Source organism: Tamandua tetradactyla, chromosome 2 (genome assembly GCF_023851605.1).
Source record: "Tamandua tetradactyla isolate mTamTet1 chromosome 2, mTamTet1.pri, whole genome shotgun sequence".
NCBI classification, from domain to species: Eukaryota; Metazoa; Chordata; class Mammalia; order Pilosa; family Myrmecophagidae; genus Tamandua; species Tamandua tetradactyla.
Window position 1 is genome coordinate 155,606,698 of NC_135328.1, and position 27,557 is coordinate 155,634,254.

At 36.0% G+C, this 27,557-nt stretch overlaps 1 protein-coding gene and 3 non-coding genes across 5 annotated transcripts in view; 2 read left to right on the forward strand and 2 right to left on the reverse strand.

Annotated features, from left to right (window-relative positions):
• Positions 1 to 26,828, reverse strand: part of LOC143674104 (uncharacterized) — a 58,892-nt gene extending 32,064 nt beyond the window's left edge. For both annotated transcript variants that reach the window (XM_077149426.1, XM_077149425.1), the window contains exons 1-2: positions 26,700 to 26,828; positions 23,117 to 23,185 (exon numbers count right to left, since the gene is read on the reverse strand). The gene's annotated coding sequence lies outside the window, so the exon portion shown is untranslated. The remainder of the gene's footprint in view (positions 1 to 23,116; positions 23,186 to 26,699) is intronic.
• TRNAC-GCA (transfer RNA cysteine (anticodon GCA)) lies at positions 16,620 to 16,690 on the reverse strand. Its single transcript has one exon. It is a non-coding gene; the product is annotated as a tRNA-Cys (tRNA).
• On the forward strand, positions 24,577 to 24,655 carry TRNAS-GCU (transfer RNA serine (anticodon GCU)). The gene has a single exon. It is a non-coding gene; the product is annotated as a tRNA-Ser (tRNA).
• Positions 26,829 to 27,179: 351 nt separating the features above from the next.
• LOC143675298 (U6 spliceosomal RNA) lies at positions 27,180 to 27,289 on the forward strand. Its single transcript, XR_013171533.1, has one exon. It is a non-coding gene; the product is annotated as a U6 spliceosomal RNA (small nuclear RNA).
• Positions 27,290 to 27,557: the final 268 nt, after the last annotated feature.

The following is a 27,557-nucleotide window of genomic DNA, read 5'->3' on the forward strand; positions in this document are numbered from 1 at the left end:
CAAAAGCTAAAGTAGAAAAATGGCAGATCTCAAAGAGATGATATATACAGTAGCCCAAATCAGAAACAAACTAGACACATAATAGCAGATTTGAAGAAGTAGAAGGAACAATAAGTGAGCGGAAAACAGAACAGTTGCACTAAAGCATGCAAAAGAACAAAAGGTAAGAAAGATGGAAAAAATGGAACTGGATCTTAGGGAAATGATGGACAACAAGAGGCATGCAAATATGACTGGTGTCTCAGAAGGAGAAAATTAGTATGATACAACCAGGAAAAACTTCCCAAAACTTATAAAAGACATAAAGGCAAATCAAAGAGGCCCAATAAACTCCAAAATAGAATAAATCTAAGTAGGTCTACTCCAACACACTCACTAATCAAACTGTCAAATACTGAAGAGAAACAAAAAAAATCCCGAAAGCAACATGAGTAAAACTATCTACCACATACAAGGCAAAGCATTTAAGACTAAATTTGGACTACTCAACAGGCACTATGGGGACAAAGAAAGGAGTGGTATGATATATTTTAAGATCCAGCACAAAAAAGGCTTCCAGTGAAGAATTCTTTATCCAGACAAGTTGCCCTCCAAATATGAGGAAGAAATTAAAATCTTCAAATATAAACAAAGGCTAATGGAACTAGTTAACAATAGATCTGCCCTACAAAAATGACTAAAAGGAGTCCATGTCAGCTTGAAAAAAGAGACAGGAGATGGGCGCAGAACTGAAGAGTACCAGTAAAGGTAATTTAAAGCATAAAAAGAGAGAGAAGGAAAAGAATACAGATCTTAGAAATAAAAACTAAAGGATAAGATGGTAGATACAAGAACTGCTTTTACAGTAATAACTTTGAATGTTAACGGACTAAACTTACCAATTAAAAGATACAGACTGACAGAAAAGATTAAAAAATATAATCCATCTAAATGCTGTTTACAAGAGTTGCATCTTATCATGATGATGAATATGCAACTATGTGATGATATTGTGAATTGCTGAGTGTAAGTGTTGGGAATGTTTGTGTTTCTTGTAATTTTTTTTTAATTAATAAAAAATTAAAAAAAAAAGAGTTGCATCTTAGACCCAAGAACACAAATATACTTAAAGTGAAAACATGGAAAAAAGCAGAAGTAGCTATACTAATATTAGATAAGAGACTTTATAAAGACATCAAGAGACAAAGAAGGGCATTACACATTAATAGAAGGGACAATTCAACAAGAGGAAATAACATTGTAAATGTTTATGCTCCCACTCAAGGAGCTCTGAAGTACATGAGGTAAACACTACTAAAACTGAAAGGTGTTCACTCATTAATATCAGTTCATATTAGTGAAACCATACAGCATTTGTCCTTTTGTTTCTGGTTAATTTCACTTAGCTTTATGTCGGCAAGGTTCATCCACATTATTACATGCATCATGTCTTTAGTCTGTGTTACAGCTGCATAATATTCCATCTTATGTATAAACCAGTTGAGTAGCAACTTGTCCAACTGATGGACATTTAGACTATTTCCATCTCTTAGCAATCATGACTAATGGTGCTATAATACATCGGTATGCAAACATTCATTTGTGTCCTCTGAACATACACGTAGTAATGGGATTGCTAACATTAATGAATAAACTTTGAGAGCTAAAGTTAAGAACACAGGTTATCAAGAGATAGAAAGAGGGGAGAGATTGGGTATTTGGTACTGAAGGAATACAGAATGTGTAACAGGAGTGATCGTAAAGATTCAGAAATGGATACCATAATACTATCTGGTGGCAGCACAATAATTTAAGTACACTGAAGGAAACTGAAAGTGAGTATGGTTGAGGAAGAAAGGGTAGGGGGACATGTATGACACCAGAAGGAAATACAGAGGATAAAAACCAAGATGGTATAACTTAGGAACATGTAGAGTAGACAATGATGGTGATTAAATGTACAAATATAAGAATGTTTTTGCATGAGAGAATAATTGAATGTCAACATTGCAAAGTGTTGAAATGGGATGGTATACAAGAAAAATTAAAATCAAGGCAAGCCAAGGTCTATAGCTATACTAAGGTAGTTTGTAAGAGGGATCTCAGCATTATTGCTGTATTTCCTTACTGAAATGACTTTATGAATTTGTGTACCCTCAAGAATGTATAAGAACATGCTTTCTGAAAGAGGTAGTAAAACAGAAACATCTGCTGCATATGCCAAGCATGCCCAAGCCAGCCTACATTCCAGACAAAAGAAATCAGGTACAAGCCAGAGCTTACAGCACCATCCCAATTCATTTCCATAGTAACTGCCACCCTGCTTACTTTCCTATATAATCTGGAGACAATATTTGGCGCTCAGACATTGGATAGAAGTCCTCTGAGCCTGCCGGTAATAAAAAGTTTGTCCACTTCTCAGAGGCACCGGTGTTTTCTTGGTGGTGTTCAGAGTTTTTCCTTATTTCCAATACAGCAAACAGTAACATGGCAGTATGGTTACACTGAATGGTAACAAGGGCAACATGCCAGAACTAAATGTCAATAAGCAGGAGTTATAGGGGAGGGGTATGGGATTCTTTGCAGAAGAAAAGGAAACGTCCTCATATAGATTGTGGTGACAAAGGCATATCTATGTGATTATACTAGGAACCATTAATTTTTTACTTAGGCTGGATTGTATGATGTGAAAATAAAGCTGTTTGAAAATGAGCAGAGATGGTTTGTACAAGTTAGTGGGATGTCCTGATGTATCCAGAGTAATGTGGGCACAGAATAAAAAAGTATGTGCAAAGTCCCGTTGGAGGACTGGGGAGAAAGAAAGAAATACTCAACTTCCCCATCTGGGGAATTTCTGATATTCTCACAAGCAGTGGGGATAACCACTTCAATAGGTTGAGCCCATGATCTTGGAGTTTCCCCTATGAAACTTATTCTAAGAAAGGAGAAGCTAAGACTACTTATAATTAGGCCTAAGCATCACACACAGAAAAACTCTTTTGTTGCTCGAATGTAGACTCTCTCTAAGCCAACTTATGCCCTCCACACTATGTGGGACATGACTCCCAGAGGTGTAAATTTCCCTGGCAATGTTGGATACAGGACTCCTGGGATTAGCCAGGACCTGAAATCATGGGATTGAGAAAGACACACAAGAATAACCTATACTAACTCAAGAAGAAATAGATCTCAACAAACCAATTAGATGTAAACAGGTTCAATCAGTCATCAAAATCTTCCCACAAAGAAAATCCCAAAACCAGAAGATTCACAGTGAAATTTTATCAAACATTCCAAAAAGAACTAACACCAATCCTGCTCAGTCTTCAAAATACTGAGGGAAAAGGAATACTACCTAACATTTTATGAAGGTAACATTACTCTAATACCAAAAAGGAATAAAGATGCTAAAAGAAATGAAAACTACAGACCAATCTCTTTAATGACTATAGATGCAAAAATGATCAACAAAATACTAGCAAACACAATCCAACACATTAAAGCAATCAGTGGTTTATGTCTCATCATGTATAAACATGTAATTTGTGACAATAGCTACACAAAAGTAGAGGATGCAGAGGTATAAGAACAGTTTAAGTATACTGCTAAAATTAATTTAGTATCAGGGAAAATGTAATTGTAATAGATTTAGGATTTTAAATTTAAACCCAGTGGTAACTACAAAGAAAACAATATCCAACTCACAGAGAGAGGAGTATATGTTGCCAGGGGTGGGGTAAATGGAAAGTTAATGAATAGTGTTTGGAAAGATGGGAAAGTTTTAGTAACGGAAGGCAGTAAGAGTACCACAATACTGCGAATTTGATTAATCCCACCCAATATTATATAACCTGAAAAAGTTCAAGTTGTATATATGTTCACAAAATTGAAATTAAAAAAAAAATGCAACCAGATAGATGATGACAAATTTAATGCAATATGACCTCAGATGTGAACTAACAAGGAAGGAGAAAAGACTAATAAAAAGAAAATTACTATGGGTGTATGGATAATTTAGCAGTAGAATTCTTGCCTGCCAAACAGGAGGTACAGCTTTGATTCCTGGGCCCAGCACTCTAAAAACAAAACAAAAGAAGTTCAATAAATGGTGCTGTGATAATCAGATCTTCATATGGAAAAAGAATGAAAATAACCCCTACAACATAGCATACAAAAAAAAAAAAAGAAAATCACTAGGCCATATAAAAAATGGAACACAAGACTGTTAAACTTGAATTTCTTGAACTTGGTAACTGCATTTTAGGTTACATAAGTAAATATCTTATCTCTTAGGAAACATACCTGGCAGTATAAAGTCTACACAGAGCAAGATGTATACAACCTAAATGAATGCCCAGAAAATGTATTGATATAGACAGATAAAGACAAATGAATAGAGTCTAGGGTTCCAAGATGGCAGCTCAGTGAAGTGTGGAAATTTAGTTCATCCTCCAGAACAGCTATTAAGTAGCTAGGAACAATAGAAAACAACTGCTGGGGCCACATCAGCGATGAGACACAGTGTACACTGGTCTGAACAAGCTGGACTGGATGTGACTCCAAACAGAACTGTAAGTCCCCCAAACTATGGAGGCAGGCAACCTTCCCTCCACGGGCTGGTTTCCAGAGGGGAAAGGAAAGAGACTTTACTATCAGCAGGGGCATAGCTCAACCAACCTCCAATTGCAGAAATATTAACAAGCTCTGACTACTGAAAATTGGCCCCCAGCTCAGAAAAAGAGCTAAAGGTACTAGGAGCTGTGGCTCTGGCACAGGTGGGGCGAGGCTTATGGAAAAACAACAACAACAATAACAACAACCACAACAAAAATAAAACCAGAGGTTTTCTGGATCAGACAACACGAAACAGTTGAAAAGGGATGGTCTCTAAAAAAAGGGGGGGTAAGGGTACACATAGAACCTGGAGATACACAGAGCAACATACCAACTTAAGCTCTTGATTAACAAACCAGAGAAATTGGGGTCCTCCTCTGTAAAGTATTTTTCTTTCTTTGTTTCTACTACTTAACTGCTCATTAGATAGAACTGTAAGGATTCTCAGGCTCCAAAAGCCCCAGGCAAGGGCAAAATTAAGCTTGACTGAGAGATGAAGAGACTGGTCAGGTGAGAGGAATTAATTCCCTGGAGGCTGTGCCTTCCCCAAAAGAGGGGTGGGGCCAAGCTCAGGTGGAATCCCTCCCTCAAGGAATTCAGACCCCAGGGGCTGGAAAACTGAAGCAGTTAAAGCCAGCCTACAAACTCTACTCTGTCTCATTCACAGCTGCAGCAGGGAGAGTGTGCTGAAATTAAAGGCACCACATCACATTATGCTGGTGGGAAACCACAGGGAGACAAGCACCACATACTGGACAGGAGAGGAAACACACAGAATCTAGAGGCTTCATAGCAGAGTCTGTCAACCTGCTGGGTCAGGAAAAACTGATACAGGTGACTCTTTCCTTCTGAGAGGAGGCCAATCTAATCTGAGAAAATCTGGCTGCGGTCTATTATATCTAACTAGATCCTCCCAAAAAAAGAAAAGAAAAGAAAGAGAGAAAGGCTCCATATAGGCAAGGCAAGAAACAGAAAAAAACTGAAAAATTCTGATCCATTAAACGAAATCTATGCTAGAGGTCTAGAATAAGCTGAACTGAATGCCAAAGAACAGATAGAGAACAAAGCCATCCAGCAAGAAAATCCTAGGCAAAACAGTGAAGACAATCTCCAGATTGTTTTAATTAGAATGAACTAATTAAGAAAATCAAATGCCTAGATATGAGCAAAAAATAATGACTCATAGTAGGAAAACTGAAGAGATGGCCCAGGCAAAGAAACAAACCAACAATTCAAATGAAATACATGAATTGAAACAACTAATTTAGGATGCTGGAGCACACATGGAAATTCTCATCAAAAATCAACTCAATGAGTTAAGCGAGGATTTAAATAATGCAACAGATGAACACAAAGAAGAAACCGAGATTCTGAAAACCCATCACAGAACTTACGGGAATGAAAGGCATGGTAGAAGAGAGAAAACAAAGTTGGAAACTACAACATTAGATTTGAACAAGGAGAAAGAAGAATTAGTGAACCGAAGGACAGGACATCAGAAATCCAATACAAAAAAGAAAATATAGGGAAAAGAATGGAAAAATATGAACAGGGACTTGGGGAATTAAATGACAACTCGAAGCATTTGAATGTACATGCTGTGGGTGTCTAGGAAGGAGAAGAGGCAAGGGAAAAGGAGGAGCAAGACTAACGGAGGAAATTATCACTTAAAATTTCCCATCTCTTGTGAAGACATAAAATTACAGATTCAAGAAGTGCAGCATAACCCAAACAGAGTAAACCCAAAAAGACATACTCTAAGACACGTACTAAACAGAATGTCAGATGTCAAAGAGAAAGAGAGGATCTTGAAAGCAGCAAAAGAAAAGCAATCCATCACATACAAGGGAAGCCAAATAAGACTATACATAGATTTCTCAGAAGAAACTATGGAGGCAAGAAGTCAGTGGTAAGATATATTTTAAAATTCTAAAAGAGAAAAACTGCCAACCAAGAATTCTATATTCTATATACAACAAAAAGTTCCTCAAAATCGAGGCAGAAATCAAAATATTTTCAGACAAGAAATCACTGAGAATTTGTGACCTAAGAGAACAGCTCTGCAAGAAATACTAAAGGGAATCCTACAGCCAGGAAAAGACAAGAGAGAGGGGTGTGGAGAAGAGTGTAGAAATGAAGACTATCAGTAAAGGTAAAAAGAGAAAAAAAATTACACATAACATATAAAATCCAAGAGGCAAAATGGTAGAAGTACTGCCCTTACAGTAATAACACTAAATGTTAATGGATTAAGCTCCCCAATCAAAAGACACAGACTGTCTGGCAGAATGGATTAAAAAACAGAACCCATCTATATCCTGTAAAGGAGACACATTTTAGACCCAAGGACAAACATAGGTTGAAAGGAAATGGTTGGGAAAAGATACTTCATGCAAATAATGATCAGAAAAGAGCAGGAGTAGCTATACTAATATCCGACAAATTAGACTTCAAACGTAAAACAATTATAAGAGACAAAGAAGGACACTATGTATTAATAAAAGAAACAATTCAACCAGAAGATATAACAATCATAACTATTTATGCACCAAGTCAGAGTGCTCCAAAATATATGAGGCAAACACTGAAAAGAGAAATAGACACATCTAGCATAATAGTTAGAGACTTCAATTTCCCACTCTCATTAACGAATAGAACATGCAGACAAAGGGTTGACAAAAACAGAATTTGAATAATACAATGAGTGAACTAGACATAACAGACATTCATAAAACAATACATCCCACAAAAGAAGGATATACCTTTTTCTCAAGCACTCATGGATCATTCTCAAGGACAGACCATGTGCTGGGACACAAAGCAAGTCTCAATAAATTAAAAAAGATTGAAATAATACAAAACACTTCCATGAATGATAGAGGAAAACAGTCAGTGTGTCAAGGAAGCATTTGTAAGAGAAATCAGTAAATATCTCAAGGCAAATGAAAATGAAAACACAAGATATCAAAATCTATGGGATGATGTGGACTTTCAGGGCAACGTGGGACAGAGATCCTGGAATGAGCTGAGACTCAGCATCAAGGGACTGAGAAAAACCCTAGAATGAGCTGAGAATTAACATCTAGGGATTGAGAGAACCTTCTCGACCAAAGGGGGAAGAGTGAAATGAGACTAAGTGTCAATGGCTGAGAGATTCCAAACAGAGTTGAGAGGTTATCCTGGAGGTTATTCTTATGCATTAAGTAGATATCACCTTGTTGTTCAAGATGTAGCCGAGAAGCTAGAGGGAACTGCCTGAAAATGTAGAGCTGTGTTCCAGTAGCCATGTTTCTTGATGATGATTAAACAACGATAAAGCTTTCACAATGAGACTCTGTGAATGTGAAACCCTTGTGTCTGATGCTTCTTTTAGCTACTATATCAACAGAAGAGTAGAACATATGGAATAAAAATAAATAATAGGGGGAACAAATGTTAAAAAAATTTAGTTTGAAATGCTAGTGGTAAATGAAAGCGAGGGGTAAGGGGTATAGTATGTATAATCTTTTTTTTTTCTCTGTTATCGTTTTATTTCTTTTTCTGTTGTCTTTTTATTTCTTTTTCAAAATCGATGCAAATGTTCTAAGAAATGCTGAATATGCAACTATGTGATGATATTAAGAATTACTGATTGTATATGTAGAATGGAATGATACCTTAATGTTTTGTTTGTTAATTTTTTTAACTAATAAAAAAAAAAACTATGGGATACAGCAAAGGCAGTGTGAAGAGGGAAATTTATTGACTTAAATGCCTATATCAAAAAACAAAGAACTGGGCGGGCCGCGGTGGCTCAGCGGGCAAGAGTGCTTGCCTGCCATGCCGGAGGACCCCGGTTCGATTCCCGGCCCCAGCCCATGTAAAAAACAAACAAACAAACAAAATATATAATAAAAAATAAGAAAATGTTTCCCTTCCTTCCATCCTTCCTTCCTTCTCTGTCTTTCTTTCCTTCCTTTCCTCCCTCTCTCTTTAAAAAAAAAAAAAAAAAAAAAAAAAAAACAAAGAGCAAAAACTAACTGTTCACTTGGAAGAACTAGAGAAAGAACAGCAAATTAACCCCAAAGCAAGCAAAAGGAAAGAAATTACAAAGTTTAGAGCAGAAATAAATGAAACTGAGAACATGAAAATAATTGAGAAAATCAACAAAACCAGAGGTTGGTTCTTCGAGGAAATCAATACAATTGATGGACCCTTAGCAAGGTTGACAAAAAGAAAAAGAGAGGATGCAAATAAAATCGGAAATGGAAAAGGAGACATAACCACTGACGCTGCAGAAATAAAGGAGGTAATGATACTAGGAGCAGCTTTATGCTAATAAACTAGACAACAAAGATAAAATGGAAAACTTCCTAGAAAGGCACGAACAACCAACACTGACTCAAGAAAATGATGACTTCAACAAACCAGCCACAAGAAGAGAAATTGAAGCAGTCATCAAGAAGCTTCAAAATTAGAAAAGTCTATGATCAAACAGCTTCACATGTGAATTCTACCAAGTATTCAAGAAAGAATTAGTACCTACCTTGCTCAAACTCTTCAAAAAAATGAAGAGGTAGGAAGGCTCCCTAAGTCATTCTATGAAGCCAACATCACCCTCATACCATAGCGAGACAAGATACTACAAGAAAAGAAAATTACAGACCAATATCTCTAATGAATATAGATGAAAAAATCTTCAACAAAATTCTTGCAATTTGAATCCAGCAGCAAATTATCCTCCATGACCAAATGGGATTTATTCTAGGTATGCAAGGATGGTTCAACATAAGAAAATCAATTAATGTAATACACCATATCAACAATTCAAAGCAGAAAAAAAAATGATCATCTCGATTGATGCAGAAAAGGCATTTGACAAAATTCAACACCCTTTCTTGATTAAAAGGCTTTACAGGACAGAAATAGAACAGAACTTCCTCAGCACGATAAAGGAAATATATGAAAAACCCACAGCTAACATCACCCTCAATGGGGAAAACTGAGAGCTTTCCCCTAAGATCAAGAACAAGACAAGGATGTCCACTGTCACCACTGTTATTCAATATTGTGTTAGAAGTTCTAGCCAGAGCAATTAGACAAGAATCAAAATTGGAAAGGAAGAAGTAAAACTATCACTGCTTACAGATGATACTATATATCGAAAACCCCTAAACTCTACAGCAAAACTAAATGAGTAGAGCCAAGGGGCAGTTACAAGATCAACACTCAAAAATCTGTAGTGTGTATATACACTAGTAATGAGCAACCCAAAGAGGAAATCAAGAAAACAATATCCATTTACCATTGAAACCAAAAGAATAAAATACTTAGGAATAAATTAACTAAGGATACAAAAGACCTATATGAAGAAAACTACAAGAAATTGCCAAAAGACATCACAGAAGAGCTAAATAGATGGAAGGGCATACCGTGTTCACGGACTGGAAGATTAAATATAGTTAAGATGTCAATTCTACCTAAATTGATTTACAGATTCAATGCAATACCAATCAAAATCCCAACAACTTACTTTTCAGAAATAGAAAAACCAATAAGCAAATGTATCTGGAAGGGCAGGGTGCCCTGAATTGCTAAAAGTATCTTGAGGAAAAAAAACAAAGCTGGAGGTCTCATGCTGCCTGACTTTAAGACATATTATGAAGCCACAGTGGTCAAAACAGCATGGTACTGGCATAAAGAACAATGGAATCGAATAGAATGTTCAGATATAGACCCTCTCATCTATGGACATTTGATCTTTGATAAGGCAGTCAAGCCAACTCATTTGGGACAGAACAGCCTCTTCAATAAATGGTGCCTAGAGAACTGGATATCCATATGCAAAAGAATAAAAGAGGACCCATATCTCACACTATACAAAAGTTAACTCAAAATGGATCAAAGATCTAAACATCAGGTCAAAGACCATAAAACAGAGGAAAATGTAGGGAAATAGCCTATAAATCTTATAATTGGAGATGGTTTTATAGACCTTACACCTAAAGCCAGAGCACTGAAGAAAGAAAGAAAGAAATGGGAACTCCTGAAAATTAAACACTTGTGCAGCAAAGAACTTCATCAAGAAAGTAAAAAGACAGCCTACACAATGGGAGACAATATTTGGAAATGACATATCAGATACAGGTCTAGTATCCAGAATTTATAAAGAGATCATTCAACTCAACAACAAAAAGACAGCCAATCCATTTACAAAATGGGAAAAAGACTTGAACAGACACTTCTCAGAAGAGGAAATACAAATGGCCAAAAGGCACATGAAGAGATGCTCAACGTCCCTGGCCATTACAGAAACACAAACCGAAACCACAATGAGAGATCATCTCACACCCACCAGAATGGCCATTATCAACAAAACAGAAAATGACAAGTGCTGGACAGGATGTGGAGAAAGAGGCACACTTATCCACTGTTGGTGGGAATGCAAAATGGTCCTGAGCAACCTGTGCAATTCAAAGAAGGTGATGCAGTCAGAACCATGTACTGCTGATAAAAGCCTCTGGTAAGCAATAAAAAGTAGTCCTAAAAACAAAACAAGAAAATAAAAGGCATGGAAATTAGAAAAAGTAAACTTATCCCTATTGTGAGTTGATAAGATCTTACAGAGACAATACTACAGAATACACACACACTAAAAACTGACATACACACACACCACTAACTCATAAATAAATGAATGCAGTAATGCTGCAGGGTAAAAGAGAAAAATGCATAAATCAGTTACATTTATGCACAAAAATTATGAGGAATCCAAGAAGGAAATTAAGAAATCAAATTTACAATGGCATCAAAAGTATTAAAATGTCTAGGAATAAACTTAACCAAAGTATGCAAGAGTGTAAATTGATATCTATAAAATATTTCTGAAAGAAATTTAAAAAGACTTAAATAAATGGAAAGACATCTCATTTTATGGACTGGAAGATTTAATACAATTCAGAAGGCAAAACTCCACTCCCCCCACCCCCGCCAAATGAGTTAGAGATGCACTGCAATGCCTATAAAAACCCCAAAGGCCATTTTTTACAAAGAAATGTAAAAGCTGGCTCTTAAAATCATATGGAATTATAAAAGACCCTGAATAGTTGAAATGATATTATAAAAGAACAAAACTGGAGATAACAATTCTCTATTTCAAAGCATATTACAAATTTACAGTAATCAGTAGTGTGATATTGGCATAAAGGCAAACATACCAACCAATGGAACAGAATTAATAGTCTAAAAATAAACCCATGCATCTATGGTCAATTGATTTGAAATTGGTACCAAGATCTTGCACTCTGGAAAGAACAGTGTCTTCACCAAATGGTGGTGAGACAAGTGGATATTCATATAAAAAGCATGAAGTTTGAACCCTATCTTAGAGTAGTTACCAAAAAATTAAATCATTTATACAGCTAAATGTAAGAGAAAAACTATAGTGCTCTTACAAAATATAGGGGTAAATCTTCATGACTTTGCGTTTGGCAATTAATGCCTGGATATAACATTAAAAACATTGGAAACCAAAAAAAGAAAAAAGAAATGGATAAACTGATTTCACAAAAAGTTAATTAACAAAAAGTAAAAACTTTGTTAAATAGAGAAGTAATCTAATCAGCAACCTCACATATGTCTCTAAGTCACATATGTCTCTAAGACACACTAACTTTAAAGTCCAGAATGGGTTCTGGGATCAGAAGATGTTTACATACGTGCAAACTCTAGGTCAAAAAATATATATCAAGTCTAGGCCAAATTACTTAACCTTAGTTTCTCATCTGTAGGGGTAGATAATGATAGTTACCACCAAATGGGGCCAATAGATGCAATCAACTGGCTAACGATTTAAATCAATCTATGAAATACTCTCACATTAACAATCAAGCCAGATCTTGCTTGATCAAACAACTGGACACCATAACCTAGCCAAGCTGACACATGAAATTAACCATGATAGGTAGGGTGCTTTGTAAAAAAAAAAAAGTAAAAACTTCAATTTATGAAAGAAACCTCTCAAGAAAGTAAAAAAGCAGTCTAGTGAATGGGAGAAAATATTTACCTGAAAAGGGCCTACTATCCAGACTACATATAAAAAAATCTCTTACATTTAAAAAAGACAAAAAATATATAGTGATGTCAGTGACCCGGGTTCAATGCCCAGTGCCTACCCTTGAAAAAAAAAAAGTGAAAAATGGGCAAAGGATTGGAAATGACCATTCTTCAAGGAATATATGCAAATAGCTAACAAGCACATAAAAAGATGTGCAACATTTTTAGTCATTAGGGATATGCATATTAAAAGTATGAGACACCTCTTTACATCCACTAGGATGGCTATACATTTTTTTTTTCATCTAAAATAATTGTTGGTGAAGATATGGAGAAATCAGAACCCTTCTATACACTGCTGGTGAGATGTACAATGGTTTCACCAATGTGGAAAATATTCGGTAGTGCCTCATTAAGGTTTATACAGAACTAGCAGATGTTTCAGCAATTCTACTTCTTGATATATACCCAAAATTGAAAAAGAAGATATTCAAATAACTATACACAAATCGTTATATCACCACTATTCACAATATCCAACAGCAAATAATATATCAACTAATGAATGAATAATCAAAATATGTTATATCGATACTTTGGAATACTGTTCAACCATAAAAAAAAAAATTAAGTAATGGTACAAGTAACATGGACAAATCTAAATAAACAAGATAAATGACAGAAGCAAGGTAAAAAATGTCACACGCCAATGCAATATCTAGAATACGTAACTCAATAGAAACAGAAAGATTAAAGCATGACAAGAGTTCAAGGGAGTGGAGAAGTGAGTAGTTCCTTTTAGAGGTATGAGTTTCCTTTGGATATGATGAAATTACTCTGGAACAAGACAAAGCTGATGCAAAACACTGTGTATATACTAAATGCCACTGATTATACTGTTTAAAATGGTTACATTTATGTGTTAAGTGAATTTCATCTCATTACAAAAAAATTACAGATAAGCCCAAGCACAATAAATGCCTATTTTATTCAAAGAAATTTAATTTTCCCCTACATTTTAATGTTTATAGATGAATATAAATAACTAGTTCGAAATTTTAAGAACATTTCTCATATTTCTTTTCATGAAAAACTTACACTGTATTCAGAGGAAAAAAAATGGCAAATGAAGCAGAAACACTTCCTCTTGAATGTTCAATTCAATTGGGAGTGATATGGCAACAAAATATGTCCTGCACTGTGTTATGTACGATTTTTACATAATTCCCCTTATGAAAAACAAGTATATGGGAGATTCGGGTTTGATTCCTGGACCATACGCCATTTTAAAAAGGTATAAAATTGGTCCCCAATTTTGCTTATGATAACTAATAACATTTTAAATCTGTTCTAGACAGTATTATGTGGTCCCTACACTACCATTTGCATACTCCATTCCTCATCAGAGTAGTCTGTTTTACTTTTGTCACATCATTAGACATGTGGAAAATATTCATCTTCCTCTTATCTTTATTTCTAGATTTATTTCAGAAAATTCCAGACATTTCTCTGTAGAGGCCCAATGTATTAAAGTTCCTAATGTATTTCCAGGATCTGGCAAATATAATGCAGTCAAAAGAACTTTTAAATGAATAAAGGGATGAATTAATTTTCAAAACTTCCCTTCACAATGGCCTTACATATCCAACATCATATGAGGGTTATAATTTTGTAATTGTCTGGTATTTTCAATCAAGATGAACAAATTCCCACACAATGAAATGCTGACTACATTTATTATCTATATAATTCAGGTATGAGTCCTGGAATATCGCCCTTATTAGGGCTATTAAATATTTTTAAGGAATGTTATATTTACCCTGAGAAGTAGAAATAGGCCAGGATTTGGAAGAATGCAAACTGCTACCCTCCTTTGAAATCTCAGAACCAAACTGACCTTGCCAAGTCTTCCAATTTTTGAGTTCTAGCGAGTTCTCCAAGAGATGTGAGCAGGTCTTATTTACTTACACTTTTATAAGTCCTGAGACTATTTAGACTTGTTTTAACATCAAACCAACATCTTACATTTTATGGTGCTGACTTTAGCCTTACCATATTCATTTCCTATTCTGACTACCTATGTTCGTTTTTCATTTTTGTCTTGAATTTATTTCATTACTTTTTTTTTTTTTTCATGGGTAGGCACCGGGAACCGAACCCGGGTCCTCGCTTGGCAGGCAAGCGTTCTTACCTGCTGAGCCACCGTGGCCCTATTTCATTACTTTTAATGGCCTCCTCCAAGATTCTAAGTCTTTGCTGTTCAACACTGTAAACACAAAATACTTGTAAGCCACATGCAGCTACTAAATTTAAATTAATAAAATTAAATTAAACAAAAAAATTCGGTTCTTCAGTAACACTAGTCAAATTACAAATTTCCACTCGCCACATGTAGGAATGGACTGTGCAGATATAGAACATTACCTTCACTGCAGAAAGTATTATTAGGTATGTTCATTTGATCTTAGATATTGCTTCTTCTTTTTCTATTTATAAATGATTTTTTGGTTAGCTCTATTAATTCCCTTCTTTCTTTCCTTAAATGATATTTTGTTTTGTTTTGCATGGGCAGGCACTGGGAATCGAATCTTCGGCACGGCAGGTGAGAATTCTGCCATGGAGACACCGCTGCACCACGCCCTTAAATGTTTTATTTTATTTCTTTTAATTTCTTAAGGAGAGGTTAACATCATTTAATTACTTATTTGAATTGATATAAATATTTTTCACAATATAAGGCCAGTAAGATTCCTGGAAATATTGCTTTAGTTTTGTGACTTAAGAATTTTATGTGACAGACGCAACTATTATTTTTTTCATAATGTACATTTTTAAAATTGTGCCAACTTTTTTTAAAGAGTTTTTCTCCATTAACTTTTCTTTTTAATTTTTTAAAAAACTTTTATTTTGGAAAATACTTTCAAATTTAAAGGACAGTAAATAATACAATCCCATACTGAGAACCTCAACACACCACTACCCACCCCCGATACTCAGATCCACCAATTTTAACATTTTTCCACTTTTGACATATCATTTTAACCATCTATCAATATATCAGTTTATTTACTTTCTGAAAACTTGGGTGTAGGCTGCCCCTAAACACTTAATACTCCTAAGCACATTTCCTAAGATCAAGGAAATTCACTTCAATAACAATCTTAAGTATAGTTATCAAGTTCAAGAAATTAAACATTTATATAAAGCTTATAGTCTACATCCCAATTTTTCCATATGTCCCAATAATGTCTCTGAGTCTTTTCTCCTCGATGTTAGATCCCATCCAGGATCATCTATTGGCATTTAATTGTTTAACTGTCATTGCCTCATTAGTTACTCGTTTTTTTAAATCGTGGGAACATATATAATATGAACCTTCCCACCTCAACCAGTCCCAAATATATCTTTTATTGGGATTAATCACAGTCACAATATCCCTTATTACAATCCATTACTAAAATTTACCCTTCTCCCTAATAGAAACCCTACACCCATATGCATTAACTCCCCATTCTCCCTGCCCTCCACCCCTACAACCTGTAGTCTAATTTCTGACTCTACGAGTTTGCATATTCTCCAAAATTTTCTTTGTAGAAAATACACGGCACTTAAATTCAAATTTGAAATCTATAATGAATTTCCTTCATTATCTCATAACTTTTTTGTATGGTTGGCTTATTTGAATCACAATCCAAACAAGGTCCATATGCTACCGTTTTGGTTATTATGGCTCTTAAGTCTTTAATCAATGGATAGACCCACTTCTTAAAAAAATTTCCTTGCAATTCATTTGTTGAAGGAACTGCCTGTTTGCCCTGTAGAGGTTTCACTGTCTGATTTTACGGATTACATCCCCAGGGTATCTTTTTTGTTTTTTTTTTTTTTGTTTTTGCATGCTGTATGCTGGGGTCACTCCGTTTTTTTTTCCCCATGTGACTAACCCATTATTGCAGCACTATTTGTTAATTCTGGGGGGCTGGGTGTGGGGGGAATGCAGGGGCTGGGAATAGAACCCAGGTTTCCCACGTTGCAGGTGAGAATTCTACCACTGAACTACCCTTGCACCACCACCAGGGTATCTTTTAATGTGTTCCTCTGTTCAAGCTCTTCCCTATGCTTTATGTAAATTGGTAGTTCGATAAAATTCAGGTTTATTTTTCTTTCCCTTTTTTTTACCCTGGGTCCCACAAGTTTTGATTCAACAATATTTCACTATCATTCAATTTTAAATGTTTTCTAATTATATTGTGATTCTACTTTTTAAAGTAATATTTTCCAAACACTAGATTTATTCTAGTAATCTTTTAATTTATTTATTTCCATATTAATCACATTGTAATCAGAGTAATTGTGCCATTTGATTTGAGTCCTTTTAAATTTGTTGAGACATTGTATGGCCTAGTACATGTTGATTACTGTGAAAGTTGTTTTGGGCTTGAAAAGAACAAGTACACTTATTGTGGGGTACAGTATTTATGAACTGGCCTGACTGAAGCAGTTCCTTCAACAAGTTTCCCCATTAATTTTAAGTGCTAGAGTATATTTACTGTTTGTTATTATTTTCTGATTATGTTTCCTTCTGAATAAGGAATACTGGTTATCCCTCTCAAAACTGCGATGTTTTATTCTTATTATTTTATGAATCATTTGTCCGCCAGGTCTCTTTAAAGACAGATTTCCTTTTTTAGGACATAGTACTTTTAAATACACATTTGGTGAATAATTGTGGAATTCATTCTACCTTTTTTAAAGTAGGAAGGATTTTTATTGTCAAAACAAGTAATAGACAAGGTGTAACAGATGATAAATAAGTTAAGTAGGCCTGAGATGCAGTCCCTCATGCTAAGCCTGTATCAGAAAAGCAAAGCTTAACTAAGTTCTTGTCTCTTGCAAGTGCCCCTTCTCCCAGAACATGAAACCTGAGAACAACCAATCATAATTTGCCAGCTTCCTTTTCCTTTTGTAGCTTACTTCCTCTATGACTAAGCCAAGTAAGGAGCACTACCCTTTATAAATCAATAAGGTTATTTTCTTTAACACTACCTTGTTCAGCCTATATAAACCTTGCTCTTGCTGTCACACTTCAGAGCTTCTCTCCATTTCATGGGTTTGATACGCCTAATTCATGAATTCATTCACTAATAAAAGTATGAGATAAAAAAAACTAATTTTCTGTGGGTTTTTTTTTTTTTTCCTAACAGCTTCAGTGATGACAACAGAATATGAAGCAACTGCTAAGGACTCTGGAGACAAGATAGAAATTCCATTCTCTGTTCTCACCACCCTCTCCAAGAATAACAGAGTGAGTTACTCTCAGATCTGAGTTCCACTCTGTGTTTGAGCTCACTGATCTCACTAGCTCTCAGTCCAAAGGTTAGTCAATTCCACTGATAAGAAAGATCAGATTTTGAGCCTGAGTCCCCTTGCCTTTTGGTACAGTCTACAGTTTCATTTTTGCTACTGCTCATTTCTCTGCCTATGCCCATGGTAAGAAGTGAAATGATAAATCTGGGAGTTTGAATGTTTAATATTTTGATTCACCACCTTCTGGCACTATGTCATTTACATATTCAAAAACTGAGGGGTTTAGAAGCTGTGCCTAGCTAACAAAATTGCAACATCTCGCCACAGACAATTTGAGATTTTAATGTCCATTACAGGAAACAATAAAAAGATAAAATTATTCATCTCAGAAATGCACTCCAGAAAAGGAGCTTTCAAACTAGTCAAATGGAATGCCTGTTATGACAGCAACTCAGAGCGTAATAAGAAATTGCAATACTCTAAAAGTTTCATTAAAGGATTCTTTGCAAAAGGCAAATAAGAAACTAAAAGTTTATGAAAATTCCATGTTTTATGTCTGACCAATAGCAAAATTTTTTTAATTGAAACTATAAGATCTCTCTTTGCGACTATCTGTAGGTTTGTTCTATATTTTCTTACCTCTGAATAGCACTACCAAATTAACCTATAAAACTCCTTAAAAAAGAGCTCTACTCAAACTGACCTGAAGATAAAAATAAGCACTTGCATAAACATTAATATTCCTAAAGGTCCAAAAATTAAGGAAATCAAAGTTTTAATATTTCCAATGAAAAAAATAGTATTCAATAGTATCCAAATATTTTAAAGAAAATTAAAGTTCCCATAATACGGATAAACATTTGGCAAAAAGGATTGATTTTAAATTACTAAGTAAAAATAGGTATCATCTTTGGAATTATCAATGTAAGTACAAAAGAAGCATATAATTTTTATTCTATGTGGGAGTGTTCTTCCTAAATGTATACAGGTTTACTGATCAAATAACTAATATAATATCTCTTAGATCTTTGAAATGATGAAAATGTAAATTTGTCTTTAAAGAGTAAATGTGTTTTGAGAAAATGCTAGCTTTAAGACAGTTTGCAAGATATTTCTGAAAATTTAAACATGTAAGAAACAGGTGTTGTTAAGGGAAAAGAAAGTAGTTTTGTCTTAAAGTAAAAGAACTCTTTGCTGCAGAATGAGAAACAGTAATATGTAGGACTTTCCTGAACGGATACATGAAGTTGAAGGTTTGCAGAAACAGCATTTTATTTGACATGGTTAAGTTTGGCTAAGATTTGATAGTTTTGATGTTTTCTTATCAGACAATATCTTCATGTAAAACAACTATTTGGTTTTCTCTCTCTTTAAAATGATAGTTTTCTTGGATTACTGGTCTGCTCTTAACAAGAGGTTAAAAGGTTTTTCTCAACTATCTGAGCAACCTGCTTTGAAAACAAACATTGTTGTTATAATAATCTCCTGTGCTGTATACTGATTTCATTATCCTCTGTTGTTTCAGAGAACAAGTCTTCTCATTTGAAAATTGTTTATTTTACAGTCATGCTACTCCTCTCTTTATTTTATTTTTTTTCTCTTTATTTTTAAAATACTTTATACCATTTTGATTACTAGAGAACTAAATATTTTTTCAGTGACCCTTGATCCTATTTAACAATTAAGACCTGATAACTTTCAACACATTGCCTTCTCAATGATGTCTTTTTGAACTCAAACTGCCACTGAAATTTCTGAGACCGCCCCTGGAAAACTATAAAGGATTTGTTCTTTCACCCTGCAAATAGGAATGATTAAACTAGTTAAGTTTATTCAACATGTTTTCAGTTGCAAGGGAAGAGTTAGCAAATTAAAAAGGTTTTGTCTACCCTGTTGGTTCAATTTATAGGGTACCATAATATTAATATAAACATTTCAAAAGTTACATAAAATTCTTAGACATTTGCTAATACCTTCACTGCCCATGAGATGTTCAAGTACTTATATGCCTAACATTGGGCAATTATAGTATTATTGTTCACAAGTTCAGTTATTCTTAAAATAATGTTTAATAAATTCTCATACCATCATTCTCATTTGTAAAACATAAGTTAACCATAGCCATTTTAAGTCTTCTGTCATCTACAGATGGTTTTTATTCTAATGTTTTCCTGAAAACACTGAGGCCCTGGCTTCTACTGACATTGCTTAAAATAATTCTGAATGCACACCACTGGACTGAGTCAAGATTTCCAGAATTCTAGTCAAGATGCTAATGGGTTAATGAGATTGCTAGGTAATTCAAGTGAAACAAGATTTACCTAGGACTAAACGAACTGTAAATAATTATTACGTTTTTTCTTGGATTAATACCAATGTTTTACAGTTCTACTTTCTAGATAGACGGAAATATCTAGAATATCCCTTTTCTTTAAACTTCTATAATTCATGAAACACTCATCTTTACCTACCCAACTGACCCCTCCAGAATTTGGAAACTTACTGAATATTGGCTTTTCTTTTTAGCAAATTAATTATCACACAGGCTTAATAAGAATCTGTCCTCCTTGATAACAGGAAATAATAGGAGGCAGTGGTTATTGATCCAAGTCTTAGGAATGGTAACTTGTGAAGACAGAGGAAATCCAAACCTATTGATTACTGTAGCCTGCCAATTGATGCCATTGCCTATGCTTACCCAAACTATGTAAAAGCTGTAACAGCAGCTGCCAAATCAATTAGAGCCTCAGCAAACTTAACTCTGAGCCTGTGTGTCCCAACATTTCTCCTCCAAAAATATGACTTCTTATGAGATCCTTCTACTTTTACCTCCTAATCATCACTAAAGATGCTGCAATGGTCTTAAAGCCTGCTACTCATACCTGTATCTGATGAGGTGGAACCCCATGACTATAAATTGGTAATTTCACAATTAATGATGCCATACATGCTCCTTTAAACATCCCAGATGCCATTCTATCTGTTAATGCTTCTTACGACAGAAATTCTGATGGTAAATTCCAAACAGGGCATTCAGTTACTACTCACTAAGAACTGACTGAGTAAGGCATCCTTTCACAATTTTCTTCTGCCCAACAGGATGACCTCTATCATCTTACCCTAGCTTCCTTGCTAAGTGGAAGAAAATCTGTTTATATCCATTCTAATAACATATATGTGCTTTTTGTGCAATCCATGACACCATCATGGCATGAAACCAAAGATGATTTCTCACTTCTTCTGGTACTCCAATTAAAAATGGTTAAGTTAATAATGTCCTTTCTACCACTTTACTCCTATCTATGATTACCAGCAAGATAGAAGCTCACACAGAAAGAACTGAGACTGAATAAATAACGATCTTGCAGATTTTCATGCAGAAACAGTCTCCACTTGAACAGCTGACATTACAGACTTTAAAGTAAAACTGTCTAAATTATCTGAAGAAAGTGGCCTTCCCTGGCCCCAGACTTCACCTGTATGAAACACAAATTCTCTTTACACAAAATAAGGAGGAATTACTGGCAGACCTATGCTCTGTGAATAAAACTGACACTGATCACTTACTGTCACACCATGACATAACCCAATTTGCAAATCCTTAATGCACCGTGCCAAAGGGTATCTCCAACAGGTAAAGGACACCCTTCCTGACCTACATGACAGACACTCCATTAATCATAATCTACAGCCAGGAGACTGGTCTACTGGAAATGTCACCAACAAAAAGTTCAAGAACCTCAATAAAAGGGAAACCACCAATTGCTCTGAACTTCTGACGCTGCAACTAAATTACAGGGTGTTGAACTATGGATCTACATATTTTAAGAGCAAAAGGCTCCACCACAGTCCTGGACTTGTTTTAACTCCAGAGACTTAATAATCAAACTAGCCAGGAAGTAAAATAGACCACGACACAAGGTAGACTACTTATTATTCCCCACATGATGAATCAAGTATTCACATACTGTTAACCTTATTAATACTTACATAATGAGTAAATCCTTTCTATTCCCCTATACTTTGCCCCTTGTACTGGTCTAGAAAGACAAAACCATTATCCACTTCTCCCAGGCCATTACAAAGGGAAATAATCTCAAAAGAATACTGAATTTGTCACTAAGTCCTGATCCATGCACAATGTAGGGAACCCCATTAATGTACCCATAATAAATTTTTTTCTTGTCCTAAATGCTTCAGTTCTCTACACTTACTTGCGCCATTTGTTTCACATCAAACATGAATACTAGATCCAAGGTCCTCTTCACCTTGCTTAACCTTTCCTAGAATCATAATCTCACTGTAGATACAACTAGCCTAGAGAATTATACAGACATGATAGAAGAAATTGGAGACCTTAACGTAAATTGTCCACGTGCCTCCATAAACCACAAGTTACATTAAAAAATGCATATCCCCTTTCAGGTTTAAGAACCCAACTATGCAAAAGATTCGCAACACAGATAAACTTTCACCACCTCCTTATTTGTGCCAATATCACAGACCCTTGGTTACTAAGAATCAACGATAGTATTTGTATTAATGGTTCTATAAACAACACCTTGGCTGGAGTTACACTGTTCTATCAGGCTATCTTTTATTTGAGAAGACTCTGATAAGGTATTTGCCTGGATACTAAACTGCCTTAATAGACAGTAAATGTCTAGGCAAAGAGCACTCAGCACTCCCTTAGGAGTTTATAATCAATCTAAAACTTCTCACTCGATTATTTCCCTCAATCTACATTCTCAGACAAAACAAGATTTACCCAGGGAGTTCACAACTCTGGGTTTGCCTCTTTTGGCAAACTGTTGCCACTATGGTTTGAATAATTTGAAAACATGATTAGAAATCTATCACTCACAATAGGAGAACTTGCTGAATCCTTTGCTAGAGCTAGAGCTACACAATACATACATTAGCTACTCTAATAGCGTTGTCCTTGATTACTTTTTATCTGAACAAGGAAGCATTTTTGCCATTGCCAACATCACCCACTGTACCTGAGTGAATACCTCTGGAACTTGAGACACAAGTGGATGAAATTACTGAATAAGCCACATGGCTCAAAGAGGTAAGATTTTCCTCAGCACCATTTTTAAATCACTTTGATTTCAGCTGGTTTAAATTATGGGACCTGCGCTTAGAAGCACACTTCTAAGTATTTAGGCATTTTATTACTCACAGCATTCATATTCTCCCTATAAATGGGGGTACTGAGCTGCTTGTGAACCAGGAAATGCTTTCTTTATACCTGGAATGAGAATAAAAGAGATGAACAAGGAAAAACTGACAACATTATGACTACTTAACGAGCCCAACATTAAAACAACCTGCAGCTACTACTCCAAAACCTTAGGGAGATATTGAGAGTGGTGCTCAACACTGAAAATTAACTAGCTGAGTGTCAGATCAAAATGGGGGAAACTATTAAACAAAGCAGGCCCAAGATGGAGTCCTTCATGCTAGGTCCTCTGTCAGCAAAGTGAAGCCTAACTAACTTACTCTTGTAAGTGCTTTTTCACCTAGAACAAGAAATCTGAGAACCACCTATCATAATCACCAGCTCCCTTCTTCTTCTGTAACCTAGTTACTCTAATACAAGACTAAGGAAAACTTTCCTATACAAACCAATAAGGTTATTTTCTTTAAGACTTCCTTGTTACACCTGTGTAAGTCTGGCTCTTTGCTCTTCAAACCTCCCCTCCACGTTATGGATTGGATGCTATCCAATACATGAATCACTTAATAAACTCTGAGCATCAAACAATTTCCTGTGGTTATGTTTCTTGTTGGTGGTCTGCTGAAAAATTAATTACTTATTTTTTCACTCAGGACTCCCAGATCTCTCTATGGAAAAGTCAGCTCCTTACATACACAAATACCCAAAACATAAACCAGCAGGATTTTGAAACAGGAATCAAGACATATTCAACAGAATATGTTCACAGTGAAGAGAAATAAAAAGGCATTTCCCCTCTTTCCTTTCATGAGTAAGTTATGTTTATAAAGCATAAGGCTTATTTCGGAGGAAAATGTTTTCATATAGCAAAATCTTAATTTTCTCGATGCCCCAAGAAATAAGAGTGACACTAGTTTCACACAAATTTCAAGCCTATAACCTAGCTGGCGTAACCACATTTACTACTTCAAAAACTTACTATCCTTTTATTTATACAAACCAGTACTCTGAATTCTTTCCCTGAGGAGGTATTCTACAAAATTGAAGTTAGATTATTATCATTTTCAAGGGTAAGAAAGGATATTCAAGAGCTGTGTTTGTTCTGTGTGATCCATAAAAAAGCATCCTTTCAACAGCACATGCACAAGGTACTGAATGAAGCACTGGATGGATACAGGACACGGTGATTCGCTAGGACTATCACAAAAGTACAAAGAGTTCAGTTTTTTTTCATATAGCTATATGAAAAAAAATTGTCCTGACATATCAAAATGGGGAGCATAGTGAAACCTATGGCCCATATAAATTAGAAAATGTTACCAGACGACCAGTATCTAGAAGCATCCGAAGAGTCCCTCCCAAATCTGACCTTTCACTGTACCCAGGTCGCAAACAGATCTTAGGTCCCCATTACTGACAAGGTTAAAGCACTGTTCCATAACAGTGTCAAGAGTGCCAAAGTTGGGCGGGCCACAATGGCTCAGTGGCAGAGTTCTCGCCTGCTATGCCAGAGACCCGGGTTCGATTCCCGGTGCCTGCCCATGCAAAAAAACAAAAAAAAGTGACAAAGTTATTTAAACCAGTCAGTGAACACTACTACTCCATGACTTGTTAGAGTACATGTTGCTAGTGGTAAAGGAATCAAGAAGCCTGGGTTTGGAACATCATAAACATTATTTACTTACTATTTTGCCCTATGTGTTCTCAGGCAAATGATGCAAAATTAGGTAATGAGGTCTCCAAACACCACTGTTGAGATTTAGTCTAACCTTAAAGCAGTACAAAATGGCTTCTTGCAGATAAAAAAGGTAACTTGTGCACTGTTTCTCAAAAGCCAATTAAGTCTCCAGCGTTAGGATCTGTTTAACAGGTTTTTATAAAATATACCTTTGGTATATCAGAGTCAAGGCAAAAAGGGAGTTGGGAGCAAGATATGCTCTATCCAGAGTCACTGGAATAGAAAACACTTTAGAACCCAGTAGGCATACACAAATTCAAGCCTCGGGGGTTGACATTATGAGTCTGTGCTGATTGTTTCTTCCATTACATGTCCATCTTGTGTGGTTTCAAGACTGCTGGATCGAAAGCTATTCAGGTGGCCTGGACACGGGTTAGTTCTAATAGAGAGAACTTCTAAACTCCTGTACAGGCCTGGTTAACAAACACCACTGAAACAGAGAGATCTTGGTCCAAATATACTCCATTTTTATGATGAGTTTCTGTCGTTATACCCAATTCCAAATTCTAAGGGGCTAGAATTTGGTCCAGGTAAAGCTGTGAAAACCAAGAAATGTATCAGTTTTTGGTTTTTGCTTAAGTGGGTTGTCCTCCACATAACTTAGGTCACCAGTTTGAAGACTGGAAATTGTCCTGACATATCAAAATGGGGAGCATAGTGAAACCTATGGCCCATATAAATTAGAAAATGTTACCAGACGACCAGTATCTAGAAGCACCCATGTATTTCTATCCTTAATTACGTATTTTCATCATCAATAAGAAGGGAAATCCCCAATCCCAGGCAAGATCATATTTCAAACAAAGAGCTGCTGAGCACCATGTCATCATGTAACCCAGATGCGAGGACCTTGCAAAAAGGGAACTGGTTGAGGTAAATGAAACTTAAATCCCAAATGCAAAAGAGGAAAGAGTAATTGTGTACGAACTCTTCCAAAATTTTTTCATTAGCAAAAGCTGAAGCAGGATCTTCTACTGGAAAGTTGACGATTGAATGCACAGGTCAGAGTTCTGAGATGACCTGGCCTTACTATGTTCTCATTTTCCACTCTAAAGTGGGAATAAGAGGACGTACCTATAACTTTTTACAACCGTTGAGACGCTTTAAGGATAATTCTGAGTGAAAGCTTTCATTAATTTTCACAATCTGTCATGTTGCTTATTCCCTCTTTGCCTACGATTGATTAATCTTCAATCAATGTGAACTACTACGATCACCTCCTACACAATATCTTGAGAGAAATTATGAGTTGGGACATTCAAAGTACATGGAGCTTTATCGGACCATTCCCCCCACTCCCCCCTCCCAAAAAGAGTATCAAAGTACATGAATTTTGTCTTTGGTACGTAAGGGTTCGAGTTACATTTACTATGACATGATAACCTTCCCATGGTTTCAAAATAAAGGATAACTCCCCTTAGGGAAATTATTAATAAATTAGAAGAATGTATGCAAATTGATAACCGTAAAGAAGAACTTAACTAGCAAGCCAATACACGTATCAAACAAGTACCTTCAATTACGTACAATACGTGAGACTGCTCAAAATTTAATCGTTTTTGAAATCTTGATGCATTATTATTACAACAACATCTCTTATAAGTCCATTTTCATTGACTGAAAATAAAGTAACATAAATGAAAACTTTTATCTGGCATCCGCGGGACGGCCGCGGCCAGCGAGCTCCCACCCGGGACGCACTCCCCGTTCCCCTCCCACCCACGAAAAGCCGCAAGGGTCTAAGCTGGTCGGGGTGACGGCTTCCGCGCCTCACGGTTTGGGTGGGGTTCCTCTGCACCCAAAGCGAAGCCGGCAACCCGCTCCCACCAGCTGAGGGACGAGACTCACATAAGAGAGACAGCGTAGCGCCTTCGCCATCTTGCCTCAGTCGCAGCCACCGCGGACGACCCACGCCTCCACTCTCTATACCGTCCAACGCGATCTGACGATAGCGAAAAGTCCAGGAAGTACCGAACTCTCGCGATAATACGCCTTTTCTTCCAGCGACGTGGGAGGAGGAAGGAACTCGCTTCAGGTGTTAACCACTCACTCTCATTCACGAAGCTGCGCTAAGAGCTGCCGTCCCTCCCTGGGCCGGAGGAGCTTCCGTAGTCGCAGAAGCCATTTCCCCAAACCAGCAAGATGAGAAAAGTGACGACAGATCCACCATATTTCATCGGTTTTAAAGATGCGTATTTTTTACATTTTAGCAACTCTAGAATGTCAAGAGGTGTGTAACGATGACTGGCGTGTTCTTGTTGAATTGGCAGCAATTTCTCTTTCCTAGTGACTCAGGAAAGAATAGTGCATCTTAAAATCCAGAGTGTCCTGCTCACTTGGGCAGCACATACACTAAAATTGGGAACCATATACAGAAAAGATTCGCATGGACTCTGCGCAAAGATGACATGCAAATTCGTGAAGTGTTTCACATTTTTTATTGCACCGAGAGCCATTGACTGTACACTTAGGTGGATTGTATGGTGTGTGAATAAAACTTTAAAAAATGATAACGGAGGGAGGGGTATGGGGTGTTTGGCTTTTTTTTAATTTACATTTTCTATTTTGAAGTAGTGAAAATGTTCTAAAATTGACAGTGATGGTGAATGCACAGCTATATAATCATACTGTGAGCCACTGGTTGTATACATTAGATGAATTATATGGAGCGTGAATGTTTTTCAATAAAATCGCATTAAATATATA